This window comes from Podarcis pityusensis, assembly GCF_964106645.2.
Source record: "Podarcis pityusensis genome assembly, chromosome: 5".
Taxonomy (NCBI): Eukaryota; Metazoa; Chordata; class Lepidosauria; order Squamata; family Lacertidae; genus Podarcis; species Podarcis pityusensis.
The window spans coordinates 73,512,821-73,527,864 of NC_138032.1; the positions used below are offsets into that span (position 1 = coordinate 73,512,821).

The window sequence follows — 15,044 nt, forward strand, 5'->3', positions numbered from 1 at the left end:
TTTTTATTTTAGTTCTGACTGATAAATGTACATCCTCTAAATGAAGTCATACATTAAAATAGCAAATGCTTTCATTTTTAACATTTGTGGAAATATGGTACATGAACGTGCTATTCCACACTTATTCTTAAATCTTGATACATCAACTGTTTTAAAATGCCTCCTCTCTCTTTATTTCCAGGTTGATCTTTCTTGTTTGATAAGCAGCCTCCTGTGTCTTTTCTACTGGACCCTGAAAAAATGGTGGGATGTCAGGAAGAGTAATGCCTTAATTTATGGACCATTAATATTTATTGTCTGCCAGTCGCTGGCATTTTGAACACGGCAGCTGTAAAGAAGTTAATAAAAGTGGAGGGGTGGGAAGCTATATATTTAACAGAGCTGTGTAAAATAAATTTATAGTGAATAATTCATTTGATGAATTTATCACTTTCTACTGTTGACAAAATATCTGGATGGCAGTGCCCAGATCGGTAGATTTTATTATTCAGGATCTGCAAAGTAAAGTACTACAAATAATTTCTCTTTCATGTTGCTATTCAAGCAGATTCTGCTTTCCCCAACTTATTTGTAACACATGAGCCATCTGCTCCTCAGACAAAGGGCAAAACAGAGGAATAAAATTATGATAAACTCCATCTTCTAGCTGGTCATTAAATCTTGCAATGGAATAAACTTATAATTAAGCAGTCCAGCATTAAGCAGCAAAAATACAAGGCAGAGAGATACTGCTATAGTAACCAGGTTACTCCTGGTTGGAAATGAAACCAGAAGGGAGGACATCAGATATCTCACCCCTCACAGACATACCTCCCTCTCCCTATCACACTTCAGATTGTGGCATCCAAAGTCTTCTCCCCAATCTCTTCAATTCCTCCTCTCTGCTGAAAAAGCCTGCACCGACACTCACACTGCCAAAAATCTAGAATCAAACACCACAAAGCCAGAGTGCTTTTAAAAAGAAATAAATCCAGATTGTGAACACAAGGACAGAAATTATTTATTTATAAAAGCATTTATATATTGCTGTATCATGCGTGTGTGTGTGTCTACAGCGCTTTTTTTCTAAAAAAAATATGTTTAGGGGTACTCTCATTTTCCTACTCCTATTGAAATACTGCCCCTCAATGAGGCCAAACTTAGATTCACAAAATGTTTAGGGATATGCGTCCCCCCAGAAAAAAGCACTGTGTGTTTGTGTGTGTTACAGAGCTTTACAACAATATAAACACATTATCTAGTCTGCCCACCTGAAAGAGGCTACTCTCAGTAGCTCATTCCCAGGTCATTCTCTCACCATGGACCTGGCTCTAAGCAATCCATCGAGTGTACACCATCTCTTCCCTTCTTCACAGTGGGACAAGGATCCCACTCTCTTGCCAAGAAAAATAGGACAGTCCTGACCTTTCCTTTAATAGCATCTCCTTTGGGCCCCACCTGCAACAGACCCTGAAAATCCCTATCCCAGAAGTGGAAGGATGATCGACTCTGACTTCCCCCACCCTATGTGCTTCTGAGTAGACCAATATTCTACTCAGATGTAAACCCACTAAAATCAATGAGTTGAATCTACTTTATAAGATTTCTGAAAGGCTTCAGTAAAACTTTCAGATGACTGCGCAAATGAAAACAAGAGTGCGATACCAGAATGAATAAATTATCCCCTACGGAAAACTAAAGTGCACCTTATGCTCAGCAGCAGTCAGTCACAGGCTTTCAACTTAGAAAATTAGAAAAATTAAATGATTAAATCAAAAGATAAAGCGTGACCACATGCTGAAGGATACAGTTAGAAGAAATGCAAATATTGAATACCACACCCAATTGTGTTTGTCTTTTTTAGGATTCCAGAGCATGTTTCCCGATAGCAGAGGGAGTTATGAAACGCTGGGGCTGAGGGATTTTTCAATCCAGGTGAAAAGCTGCAATTTAGTTTGCCTGGATTTCCATATGTTGACAGGTATGTACTGACAATTACACAAAGCGAATAACAGAATATGTGTCAAGATGTTCTAAAAATCCCCCAAATACTAATGAAAGCCTGCTTTGCATGTATTTACAAATAGACTTTTAATCATACTCCTAAGTACACAGAGAAAAACATGTGTTGTAGAGAATGGCAGGCCTGATGCTGTACCTATGGGATCATGAATCTCAAAGAAAGTAACAAACTCAGTAGCGTGAGCAGCTGTCATTTAGCTTTTCTAGTCATTTAACTAGGCAATGAATGCACAAAATCAGGATTGCTGATGTGAATTGCATTTTTAAAGGCAGATGCAATGCACTTTGAGCCTGTCACAACCTGGATGGTTGTTGCATTGATCATTAAAATGACTCTCCCGAATAGTTTCTCCCCAAAAGAGCCTGTTTGCTCCACCTTCAAAGGGACCTGCTTCAGAAATCCCTTTAAAAAAGAATAATCAAGGTACATTATGAGATGCAAAGAATATTTCTATAAAACAACCTAACCCAGGAGGTAGGTCTATGCTTGTCCTGTCCGGTCTTTAGATATTTATGCACTAGAGCCCTTTTGCTTACATACGGCTGCCATATTTCAAAAAGTGAAAATCCGGACACAAAAGTTGTTGACTTTTTGGGGGGAAAGTTGGTGAGCTTTTTGAAAAACAACAACAACGTGAGCTATTTTTAATTTAATTTAATTTCCGCAGGGCCTGTAAGACAGAGTTGTTCCGCCTGGCCTTTGGCTTGGAGCCAATTTGATTCCCTCCCCCTCTTTCTTTTCTCTTTTTCCTTTCTCCTCCTCTGATGAGGCTGCATTTTAATATTTTAATCTTTCAATATTTTAATGTTGTATTTTAATCTTGTTTTTAAGTTGTATTCATTCAACTTGTTTTTATTATTGCTTGTTAGCCGCCCTGAGCCCGGCCTTGGCTGGGGAGGGCGGGGTATAAATAAAAAATATTATTATTATTGTTAATGAAAATCTACAATTCTGACATGGACTGCCATATGTTCAGAGTTTCCCAGACATTTGAGCAATCTCTGCCTGGACACTGAATACCAGCTATGTCTGAGAAAGTCTGAACGAACGGCAACCCTAGCTTGCAAAAGGAGTTGGATAGATGGGATGGGAAAACTTGTTCTATTTATCAGCTTAAGTTTTTGAAGGGATTTTTTTTTTAGTTTATCAGTTCTGTATGCACATTTTTAAGCATACTTTGAGGGAGAAGAGCTACTGCCTGGCATGGAGAAGGTCCCCAACTCTCCAGGTCGGGGTCAGAATGCTCCCTGTCCGAAACCCTACACAGCTACTACCAAACAGTGTAGACAATACTGAACTAAATGAGCCCCTGTTCCAACTCTACCTGAACAACTATGGAAAGGTAGGATAGTTCTTAATAAAAGCTATGCATATTTTCAGTTCTATAAGAATTCAATTGGCACACTTCTTCCCTTTAATTTCTGAAGAAAAGTTATAGATTACATACACACTTTAGATACTGAACTGGAATGATGTCTACAGGTATACCTAGCTCAGTTCACTGACGCAAATGTGAAAAATGCAGGAAAGTGTGACTGGCAGTTCAGAAAAACCAAAAATTCTGAGAAATGTAAAAAGCAAACAAAACTGGGACTGGTGTTTCAGGGAAACGGACAATTCAGAAAAAGGTGAAAACAGGAAACAACTGTGACCGGAGGGTCAGGAATACCCAAAATTCCACAAAATGGGGGAAAGGCACAAAATTATTATCAGTGGATTGGGAAGATTGAAAATTCAAAGAACATCTGAGAAGCAAACAGAACCATGGAAAACGGGTCAGGAAAACGGAAAATTCCAAAATATGTGAAAAATGAACAAAATGGTGGGGTGAGAAAAAGGGAAATTCCAAAAGAAAGAAAGAAAGAAAGAAAGAAAGAAAGAAAGAAAGAAAGAAAACCTTGACCTGCAGGTCACAAAAACTGAAAATTCTGGCAAAACTGAGAGCAAACCAAACCATGACCAGAGGATCAGGAAAATGGAAAATTCCTGAAAACTGAAAAGTGAGGTCAGGAACCTCTCTCCCATTAACCCAGACTATTGACGATACTGATTGGGCTGAAGGATGTTGGAGTTCAGCAACATCTAGAGGGCTAAACATCTATTGCTGCTGTACATCTTTAGAAATGAGTACAAGAAAATGTCTTTGTGCTGGCAAAGGGGATCAGAGTTTTATTGAGCCTCTGATGCGTCTGATGGATACATAGCTCACATATTCAGAGGCTGCATTTTGCCTGATGGGTTAAAATTCTGCAAGGTTGAGCTACCTATTCATTTGTCTGTAGACTTTTGCTTACAAAAAAACAGTGCCTTAAATTTTTTTGGATATTCACAATGAGATGTGGACTGAGGTACCAACTCCTCCTACATACTCATCAATCCCCAGAAAACTTCTGCTAACAGCCATGCTACTCAATTGATGACCTTGAGGGAAATTGCTGCAATTTATCTTAAGGCTATTTCCTATGAAGCAAAAGTTGTTAAGGCTAAGATCTTACTACAGATGTGGGAGAATAATATTCTGTCTTTTCAAAGCGTATGATCTGAAAATGCAAATACATTTCAAATGAACAGTTAATTAGATTCAGGGTGTCACTAACACAGAAATACAAGGTAGCCGACCTCTAGTCTATTATTACCAAATATGTTAAACTGAAAATAGTATTTCAATAAAATGTAAGATTCCTGAGGTCAGATGAAACAACAAAAGAAGCATAAATCAAAAGCATGCATTTCAAATGAACTGTGAATCTCTTACACTCTTCAGTAACATGTTTTGGGTAGATTTCAGGCTGCGAAGTTGACTAGACTCCTTTACAACTAAAATGGTAAGAAATTCAGTGCAGAACTAACAATATGACAGGCAGTGGATAATCTGATCTAACAAAACTGTTCCATTTTGTCAAAACATTGCTCATTTGCAGTACAATCCTACACAGGTCTGCTAAGAAGTAACTGCAATGGGACTTGTTCCCAGACAACTATATAGAAGATGGCAACCATAATTATGGATGCAATACTATACACCAAACTAAGGTCCAGGGGGGCGGATGCGGCCCAACAGGCTCTTTAATCTGGCCCACGAACCTTGCAAACCCTGCCACCCACTCGGTCAGTCCCTGTGCTAAACTGGAGCGGCGCGGAGGCCTCACTGCGCGGGGACTGACTTCCGCGATGCTGGTGCGGCTTTGGGTTGGCCGCAGGAAGCTCCTGCAGCCAATCCGAAGCCGCAGATGCCTCTGGGCGATGCCCCTTCCTTCCCACTGAGGCGGCCACATATGGCCATGAGCCAAGCGGGAGGAAGCAGCGGCGGGGAGGCTGCCTTCGCCGCCCAGGTCAGCGGCATGGGCTCTGTGCCCCACAGACCCCTGGCCAAGGCAGAGGACGACAATGACGCTGCCGAAGATGAGGCGGCGGTGGGGGTCTTTTCGGGAGGGGGGTGTTAGGATATAGTTTCGTTCCACCTTAAAAGGGAACAGGCTGTTGTGTGTCACATGCCTGTTTATTTCCAGCTCTCGCTTGGAACAGGGGGTGCTTTCAGGGGGTGCTTTCAGGAGAGGGTGCGTCCAGCCCCCCATAAGGTGTGAGGGACAGTGGATCAGCCCCTTACTGAAACGTTTGCTGACCCCTGCTATATACCCTTCCCTGGGAGTCTTACTGAACTCAGTAGGACTGACTTCTGAGTAGAATGAAGTATATGAGTATCTTAGTTTCCATCCTGAAAAAAGCTAGGTTCAGGCCTGGTTAGATGCTAAGGTATTGTTGCACCGTAAGCCCCAAAGAAGCATTCCCCCAGAAGCAATATATATCTGTAAAATACAGAGATTGTTCAAGAAAAACATCGCTGCCAAGCTATTTGTTCACTACTAAAAGCAATATTTGCAGAATCCTGGTTTGTTTATAAACTACTGGAGTAGATTTAGAGAGTTTACAATATCCAGAAAAAATTGTGCATTGTGAATGATTTTTTAACATTCTAAAAACAAATTGTGGCATTTTATTCAGCAGGAGGACTGGCATAAAGTGAGACTGTAAGGAACAGGAATGGGCAATACAGACACGGGCAGGCATGAATAAAGCAGTATCTATTTTAAATAAATAACTTTTTTGCTCACGGATGTTGTCACCAAACAAATTTTGTTCAAAAGGTGGGGAAGGGCCCCATGGCTACAAGAGATTTACAGGTAGAACTAGTAAATGCTTGAAGAACTATGTGGTTGTGGACCTACCCCCCCCCCCCAGCCTATGCATGCTTCCATGGAAGTACTGAGTTCAATGGGACTTGCTCCCAACACTGAACGGCAGCCTGCTGGGTCTCTGGCTCCATAGTTAAAGGAGTTTGAGGCTTTTCTACTGGGCTCCTGACATTTGAGTTTGAGGCCACAGCACCTACAGCTGATGGGCAGCAACCTGCAGAACAGCAAAACTGGAGCCACGACCCTCACAAGCATCTTCCCTTGAGCCCAAGAATCACCATCCAATGGCACAGGAAGCATGCCAAGCAGGAAGTCACATTGAGAGTTGCCTGCAACCCGGGATGCTGGTCCTTTAAGGGTCATCATCCTTCAAAGGGGCTTGGGGTGGACTGGAAGCAGAAGCTCACAAGGCTTCAGTTCACATCCAGTCTTCATTGGCTCACATTGTTTGATAGGAGCTGTCCTTAGTGGTGTGACTAGTGGTCACTTTGCCTGCAACGCTGGTGTGCCTCATGAGTGCTAGTCATGGCAAAATTATTACATAGCTTTAGACTCTTGCAGGCTTAGCCAAGTATAAGAGAAGCGTGAGCTGCCTCTCCTGCTATTTGCTTCACCAACCCATTTCCACATTCAGAATTTAAAACTGCTGACATGTAGCTGCATTTATTCTTCTGAAACAGCATGCAAACAACTTTGATTTGAAAACATGTCATGTATCACTCTGCTAGTGTAAATTGCCAAGGCTCTACAATTTACCATTCAACCAGAGTATAAAATTTGTCATAAAAAAGAGAGAGGAAGACCAGCTGTAAAAACATAGCATATCTCATCTATAAGTGGGAGCGTATGGCCCCTGCCCTGGTTGGCAATTATGAAAAGGTTGACATCAACAAAGCAATGTGAAATTATTAGCTAGTAGGTCACTAGGAACTGCTAAAGAAATAACATACTTTTCAAGACAAGGACAAGAAAACCATGCAGTATGTTAAGAAAGGTAAGTCTTGCAGATCAGACACTAATTATTTTCAGAGGTAATGCTGTACCTAGGCTGTTACACAGCATGTCCACTGAATGAACGGCTTTACAGTTGACACCGTAGATTCGGGCTATCATTAGAAAAACACAGGCAGGCTCAACAAAACTTTATAATTACATTATTTTAGTCAATTATGCAAAAGCAATCTCTCCAACATTTTTTCTGTCTTTGCCTCTGGAACTGAGGCAGAGACAGAAAACCTTCCTGGGAATAGCAAAATGATGGACAAAGTGTTGGACAAGTGTTAAGACATTACTGACCCCCTAAAAAAAATATCTAGAACTGATGTGTGACACAGTGACTCGGTTTGCATGTCACACTGAGCCAAACAAACCTTGGTTATAGTTTGCGGTTAGTCTGGATCAGGGCAGTCCAATTTTTCATATCAAGTGGGCCGCAAGAGTACTTCGACACGGAACTTGTGGGCCACACTGCTGCAATGTGGAATGTTTTCATTCAGAATTCTAGATGCTCCATTCCATCCCCCCACTTCTCACTATCAATTTTTTCGGTTACCACCCCCCACTCTGACTGCAGATCAGCAATTCCATGGCCACTAAGCATGATCATTCCTCATTAGGTTGTATGGGGGAGAGGGTCCCCCCCTCAAAGGGCTTTTGTTGTTTTTTTCTTGCACTTTTGCAAACTGTAGGACTTTCCGAAGTGTACCAATCAGTACCTCTCTCCTTTGTGTGGCTAGTGCCTAGATTTCAGCAACCAACAAAGTAAAATAAGCAGCACTGAGAGGGAAATCAGGTCCAGGTGACATTTTGGGTTGGTGAGGGGTAGGTATGGGTGAATCTCTCAATTCCAGTTTATTTTTGCAATCGTAAGTTCAGCTTCTCCAATTTCATTTTTTTAATTCACGAGAAACGTTGTATGCAATTTCCCCTAACATACATATTTTTCTACCAGTTTTTGTCTAGTTTACGCATTTTTGCAAGCAATTTTTCTGTGACGGGATGCAACTGCCCAGACAATTCTCCTTGCATCATATTTCTCTTCTGTGAATATTCTTTACAGCCAAAGCCTATTTTAAAACAACACTCAGCAAGCAAAGTTCCGATCAGCGTATTAGCATTAAAAAGCCTTGCCGCAAAGCTACCCAAAACAGTATGTACATACTGCATGAATGGGGGAAATAAGAAACCATTCTTACTTGCGGTCCCGAGATGCTGTTTTTTTTTCTCCAGGTGCTTAGACACTGCCCGTCCACTACCTGCTACATGTCCCTCGCTGGTCCTTGTCCCACGCTGTTCTATCTTTCTGCTTCTGCTCTTGGCTTTTATGTGTCCCTGCCTGACTGGGCATGGGAGCAATCAATACCCGATCAGCCAGTGAGGTACTGCCCATTAGGAGGGGCTCTGACCAGTTTAATTTGACTTTTTGGAGGGCAGTCCCACCCTGCAACCTGGCTGGCCAGGGGAATTCCTAAATGGCCGGCCCAAACCTGTATGCTCAGGGAATGGTGGTCAAACACGAGGGGCCACAATTGCCGCCCATCTGAGAAAGGGGTAAGCCATTCTGCACATATTATTTATAGCCAAAGCCTATTTAGAAACAACACTCACCCAGTATCCATTCCCTGTTCATATTTATTTCACCAGGCTGTCTGCTCATGGTGCTTTTCTGGAGCCCAGTCTAACAAGACTGTCAGAGTCCAGGGACAGCTTCATTTAGCTTGACAATTATACTGACAGTCCGTATGTACAAATGTCTCACTCCTGATGTTCCAGACAGGACCAGCTTCTCTGCGTTTCTTTCCCTTAGGGAGGGGGGGGCGGAACTTGAAATAACCTTTAAAATAGAAACAAGTGATGCTAAATCCCTACCCCACATCCCTCAGCCGCTGACCTTAAAGTTTGAGTTCATTACTCACATCAAGTTTAAACTGCCATGGGTAGATCCTTTATTTATTATTTCCAGAATTATAAAGGCAACTGGCAGGCTTGCTTTACAAGTCATTCATTTCATTAGGCAGCAAAAACTCACATTACTTACATGAGCAACCAGCTCCAAAAGGTTGCTTTTTCCTTTATGTATGCTGATGTACATTTAAACTATTTTAAGAGTGCAATTCAATTTAATTTATCTGTTAAGTCATTTCATTTATCTGTTAAGTCCCACTGAATTCAGTGGGGCTTGCTTCTGAATAGGTGGACATAGGGATGCTCTGAAAAAGATCAGAGTGCAAAGATTGTCTCCATTTAGCATAGTCTGCCATGAGCCAGCCATCTAGGATCCTAATCAAACCAAAGATGTCAATTCTTGAGGCTATAGTGGCAGTGATTTTACAGCAGGTGTGTATGTAATAAAAACAGCCATGTCTTATTCTATAGGATGATTTTACACCACAAATTTACTTCACTGTATATGAGCAGCTACTGTGATGCCTTGGGAAGATAATAAATGACTGTCAATGCATTTTTTCCTATTCTGATTTAAAGGAGTGTGAATGGAGTTGTTTCTTATTACTAGTTTCAGCATTGGTGCTTCTATATTATTATAGAATAACTCAAGGTATGGGTTGGGAGGGTGGTTGGATTGTTGGGATTTGCTTTGGTTCAGCTATGATGTGGTTTATTTTGGTGGCTGCTTAGAAGCCTATGGTAGGGGAAAGGGGTAAAAGGGTCTCAGTTCGGGCTGTATTCTGGTTCAATGGGGCTGTGGGTTAAACCACAGAGCCTAGGACTTGCCGATCAGAAGGTCGGCGGTTCGAATCCCCGCAACGGGGTGAGCTCCTGTCACTCGGTCCCTGCTCCTGCCAACCTAGCAGTTCGAAAGCACTAAATGCAAGTAGATAAATAGGTACCGCTCCAGTGGGAAGGTAAACGGCGTTTCCGTGCGCTGCTCTGGTTTGCCAGAAGCAGCTTAGTCATGCTGGCCACATGACCCGGAAGCTGTATGCCGGCTCCCTCGGCCAATAAAGCGAGATGAGCACCGCAACCCCAGAGTCGGTCATGACTGGACCTAATGGTCAAGGGTCCCTTTACCTTTTACCACCATTAATTCTCTTTAGGTTTAGAAATGGAATTTTAGTGGTGGGTTCATGTTACACCTAAAGTTGAACTTAAATTCTTTTGTTGAGTAGCCAGCTATCACCAAACTCAATTGGTTTTTTACCCCTCTTTATAGGCCTTCCCACCCTTTTGCTACAGGGACGGGTGCACTCTGATTTAGTGCTGCCTAAAAATAGCTCGCTTGATTTCGGGAGGTCAGGCTAAAGGTTCTCTTTGTCTGATAGTGTTTTGCTAGACCATGATGCAGGAAGTACAGCGGCTTATCTTTGCTATGTGTTGCTTAAAGTTTTTCATTATTCTTTCATTGCTCCCTTGCGGCACTTATAAGGCTGGGTGGTGGTGTTTAATCTCATTTAGTTTACTAACCTAGGTAAATGGTTTGGTTTAATGTATAGTTAGGTGGTTTTGTAGGGGTTTAGTCGCCTTATTTTGGGGCTCAAAAAAGTCGTGGTTGTGCGACATCCTCTAGTTGTAAGCTGGGTGCTTTAAATAAGCTACTTTTTGTTAGTCCAAGCACACCTTTTGGTACGCTTACCATGTTACAACTTACCTCCTCTGTTTTACTACTTTTAGTTTATAAAGGTTGAATTTGGTTGTTGAGGAGGGTGAGGGGTGGTGTGCGTGCATCCCAGAGCATTGTTAAAAGAGATACTCTTTATCTATTTTACTACTAAATATGCCTTCATGCAGGGTTTCATAGTGCTTTTCGTGTTTTTTATAATTAAAAATGTAGCCAATCTCTTCCCTCACATTTGCTACACCTTGACCTGACGTATTAGCAGTGGGGCTATTGTGTCTACTATTGTGCCCTTATGGGGTAGACTGTCGATGGCAGTATATAGGCTGATGTGGTGCTAGTGGGGGCTGGGTGGAACGGGGGGGTGTTGATTATAGGACGCTCTCCTCTAGGTCGATATGGGACACCCTTTGAGTTTCAAGTTTTTCACTTGTAGTTCTCTGGTGGAAAGCATTGTATTATGGCTCATCAATGGAAACCCAGCGAGATGGGCGGGGTCTAAATAAATAATATTAACTATTATTATTGTTGTTATGAATGTAAGAGTATGGAGGGTAGTGATTAGTGGATATTCATGAGTGTTTACAATAATGCATGAGATAGATATAACATTCTTAAATCAAATAAATAGGTTGATAATACGTAATTAATAGTCGTATGGTATATAATATGATGTACAATAAACAGTTGTGTATTATGTAAAATTTATAGATACCAGTTATTAGAGAATGAGCTCTGTTGAGACAAATTGGTGGGCCTTTTCCCATCTAGGATGTGGAACAATAGGCCAAGGGGAGCTTTCTGTTCATTAAGTTTTGGCTGATTCTGGAAGCTGGAAACACAGAAGGCTGTTTTGCTCTATGCTAGGCCCAATGCTGTATAATGTCAGCATTGGATATAAGAGCACACATCATTAATAGACTCTAACAGATCTTGCCTCCACACCAGGTTTCCAGGGAAGCCTCACGGCATAGCTGGAAGGTACCCACAAATATCATTCAGACTGACACTGCAAACCTGTAATAACAGTAGCAGTGTGGAAGTACAGACTGTCTCCTCTAAAGAAGAAAGAAATGGCAGATTCCAAGAAGGGCAAGCAATATGATTTGGGTACAAAGAGCAGTTCTGTGGCTCATGAGTGATGTGCCGGTGATGCCAAACACTCCAGTCTAGTCAATGCTTTTTCTCATCGAGTCAGAAAGCTGAGGAAAGTGCATCGAAACCATGATTCCATTAGAGCTGAGAGTCTGTTCCTGGAAAACTGAAATGTATGCAATTACCTTCCTTCCCTGCTGCAAAATTCTCCTAATGAGACCTGCATACACAGAGCGGAAGAAGAGCGGTCCCGCAAGCAATGTTTGTAAAGACAAATAAACAGACCTTTTCTCCCTTTCCATTTCAACACATCTGTCTCTGATCAAGGTCTATTTTTCATCTGTATGCCACGCCGACTCCCATTCCCCTGTCAAGTGTCAAGTACAAGTAAAATTGTGTTAGTCCAGTGTCAGTGTGCTGGAATTATGGTTGCTGTACAGCTATCAGTATACTGAAATCTATACACACACTTCACAATGGAACATTTGGGATCTTTTCAGCTTAGCAAATGATAGCAAAGGGACTGATGAGCCAAGCTTTATATAAGATTATTAGCTAAGAAGGAGGAAGATTAAAGATAAGTAATTAATGTGCTTAGTGCATTTGCAATATGAAAGTTGGAGCACTCTGAGAGGATGGGTGTGGAGTGGGTTAATTGACCTAATTGAGGAACAAGTATTCAAGAGAAGAAGGCAAAGTCAAGGGGGAAGGCCTGCCTCAAACTAAGACAGCAGGTGAAACTCAACATACCAGGGGGTGGAAAATAGTTTTAACACCGGCTAGCTCAGTCGGTAGAGCATGAGACTCTTAATCTCAGGGTTGTGGGTTCCAGCCCCATGTTGGGTGTGAGATTTTTAAAGGGTCATGGGTGGCGCTGTGGTCTAAACCACTGAGCCTCTTGGGCTTGCTGATCAGAAGGTTGATGGTTCAAATCCCGTTGCTCTGTCCCAGCTCCTGCCAACCTAGCAATTCGAAAGCATACCAGTGTGAGTAGATAAATAGGTACCGCTGCAGCGGGTACAGTGTTTCCATGCGCTCTGGTTTCCATCACGGTGTTCAGTTGCACCAGAAGTGGTTGAGTCATGCTGGCCACACAACCCGGAAAGCTGTCTGTGGACAAACGCTGGCTCCCTTGGCCTGAAAGCAAGATAAGCACTGCAACCCCATAGTCACCTTTGACTGGATTTAACTGTCCAGGGTTCCTTTACTTTTACCTTTACTGGTAGCAGAGCATGTGGGAAGCTGAAGTAGGAAGCCCAGAAGGATTAGGATTGCATACGACATTGGAGCAGTTTCACAGGGGGAATGTTTGATGGACTGACTTGAGAGCAAACCAGAATCAAAACTGAAAATTCCACCTGGAAGGGAGTTAGGACAAGCATGAAAACAGCAGGGCAAAGAAGTGGATATGGGGAGAGAGATGGGGAGGGAGAGCAGGCACACAGAGAAACTTGGAACACCTTAGGGAGTCACAACCAAGGCCAGAGTCTGTTGCCTAGGCAAAGATCTGGAAATATTTGTAGCCAGGTCACATGGAACTAATGGCCTGCTTATGCATGTTGCAGTCATGCCAGGATTTGGAAGAACAAAACTGCCTCTTTCTTATCACTTTTACTACCTTATATGGACAATAATTCTTTTTCTCACAATCCTTGCTTGACAGGCCTGTCCTCCCTTAAGACATACCACCAAAATCTAAAATGACTCCTCCACAGTAATAAAAGGCCACCAAATAGAGATACTGAGTATTTCATACCTAAATATGTTGCTAGAGTATGCTAAAAGTCCAACTTCCAGTTTGCCTAGATGCAACCAATCACCTGGATCCCATAACTTCCAAGTGCGAAGTTCACAATTCCTTTGAAGGCACCACAGGCTCTGCTTTTGTCCTGGGAAACACTGATTTAGCACAGCCTGCAGATGGGGGGCTGCAGAATCAGCTGCAGAATCAGCTCCTGCGGTGGCAGCAGGATTGAGGAGGCATGAGAGCTCCTGCCCTTCCCCACCAATATGACACCTTTCTTCTCTACTACAACTCCATCAGCTCACGGGAGAGTGAGGCCCACTGTTGGCGCTTGCACACACTCCCAGGATGCTCTAAGGAGGCCTCAGGTTGCCATGGCGCAACCTGGGTGGGGGACATGGTGCAGTGTGCATGTCCTGATTTGCCCTCCAGAGATGTTGGAGGTCATTGGATCCATTTCATTCTGGCCACCAACTTGGTTTTGGTACTGAAATTACTCAACTACCCTAGTGCTGGGATCACCAGTGTGGCACCCTTGAGGACTTCCTCTGGCATTCATGAAGCCCAAGGGCCCACCAAACACACCCTTCATTCCCTTTGCCATGAGGTGGATGAGAGTGGCTGCCCCCTGCAGGGCCGGATTTAGGTTTGATGAGGCCCTAAACTACTGAAGTCATGCTGGCCACATGACCCGGAAGCTGTATGCCGGCTCCCTCGGCCAATAAAGCGAGATGAGAGCCACAACCCCAGAGTCGTCCATGACTGGACCTAATGGTCAGGGGTCCCTTTACCTTTACCTTTAAACTACTGAAGGTAATGGGACCCTTTATATGTCCAGCTGTCCTTTGTCAACAACAAATTGTCGGTGTTTTTTGTGCTGAATATATGCTATATGGTAATTTATGGACCTCATAAGTATCTAAAGCCATTTGCACATAACAAAATAGAAGCCTACACCACACAAAACACTGTTGCTGTATGTAGGTTTTATTTTATTTGTTTTTTATCTTATATTTTGGAAATGTACATCCAGTGTTTTTTTCCTTTAATTTTTTTTTGGGGGGGGGGCACCTAAGCTATAGCTTGTTTAGCTTTTATGTAAATCCGGCACTGGCCCCCTGTGAAGAGCAGATGGAGGTTAAAGAAGAAGTACAGAAGATTGACACTCTTTCCTACTTCTTATTTCAACTCTATATACTTTTCAAGGTTTAGCTCCCCACTCAAGCTGCTGATGTGAGATTTCCAAAGAATATAAAGGTGAAATAGGAAGTGGGGAAAGTATTGCTCTTTCACCTTTCTCTGCTCTTGAAGGATTAGACTGGCACATGAGAAAATAAACAGAAAGTGGAATTTCCAGGAAAATTTGTTTTATATAACTTATATACCAAAATGGCTTCTAAGCAGTTTACAACTATAACATCAATCCATAATTAAAAC

The 15,044-nt window shown here is 42.4% G+C and overlaps 3 long non-coding RNA genes across 4 annotated transcripts in view; 1 reads left to right on the plus strand and 2 right to left on the minus strand.

Moving 5' to 3' along the window:
• Positions 1-15,044, minus strand: part of LOC308476927 — an 808,687-nt gene that overhangs the window by 767,199 nt on the left and 26,444 nt on the right. The gene's annotated exons all lie outside the window — the stretch shown is intronic.
• The window catches only part of LOC308476975, a 67,293-nt gene that overhangs the window by 25,769 nt on the left and 26,480 nt on the right, over positions 1-15,044 (plus strand). Inside the window, exons 2-4 of one of the 2 annotated variants that reach the window (XR_013986302.1) lie at positions 182-243; positions 1,844-1,960; positions 3,145-3,478. This is a non-coding gene — a long non-coding RNA (uncharacterized lncRNA). Of the gene's footprint in view, positions 1-181; positions 244-1,843; positions 1,961-3,144; positions 3,479-15,044 lie in introns of those variants that run through there. The other variant, XR_013986301.1, reaches the window with a different exon arrangement.
• On the minus strand, positions 11,456-13,633 carry LOC308476970. Its single transcript, XR_013986296.1, has 4 exons — positions 13,620-13,633; positions 13,078-13,221; positions 12,149-12,230; positions 11,456-12,021 (listed from the first exon to the last, which is right to left on the minus strand). It is a non-coding gene; the product is annotated as an uncharacterized lncRNA (long non-coding RNA).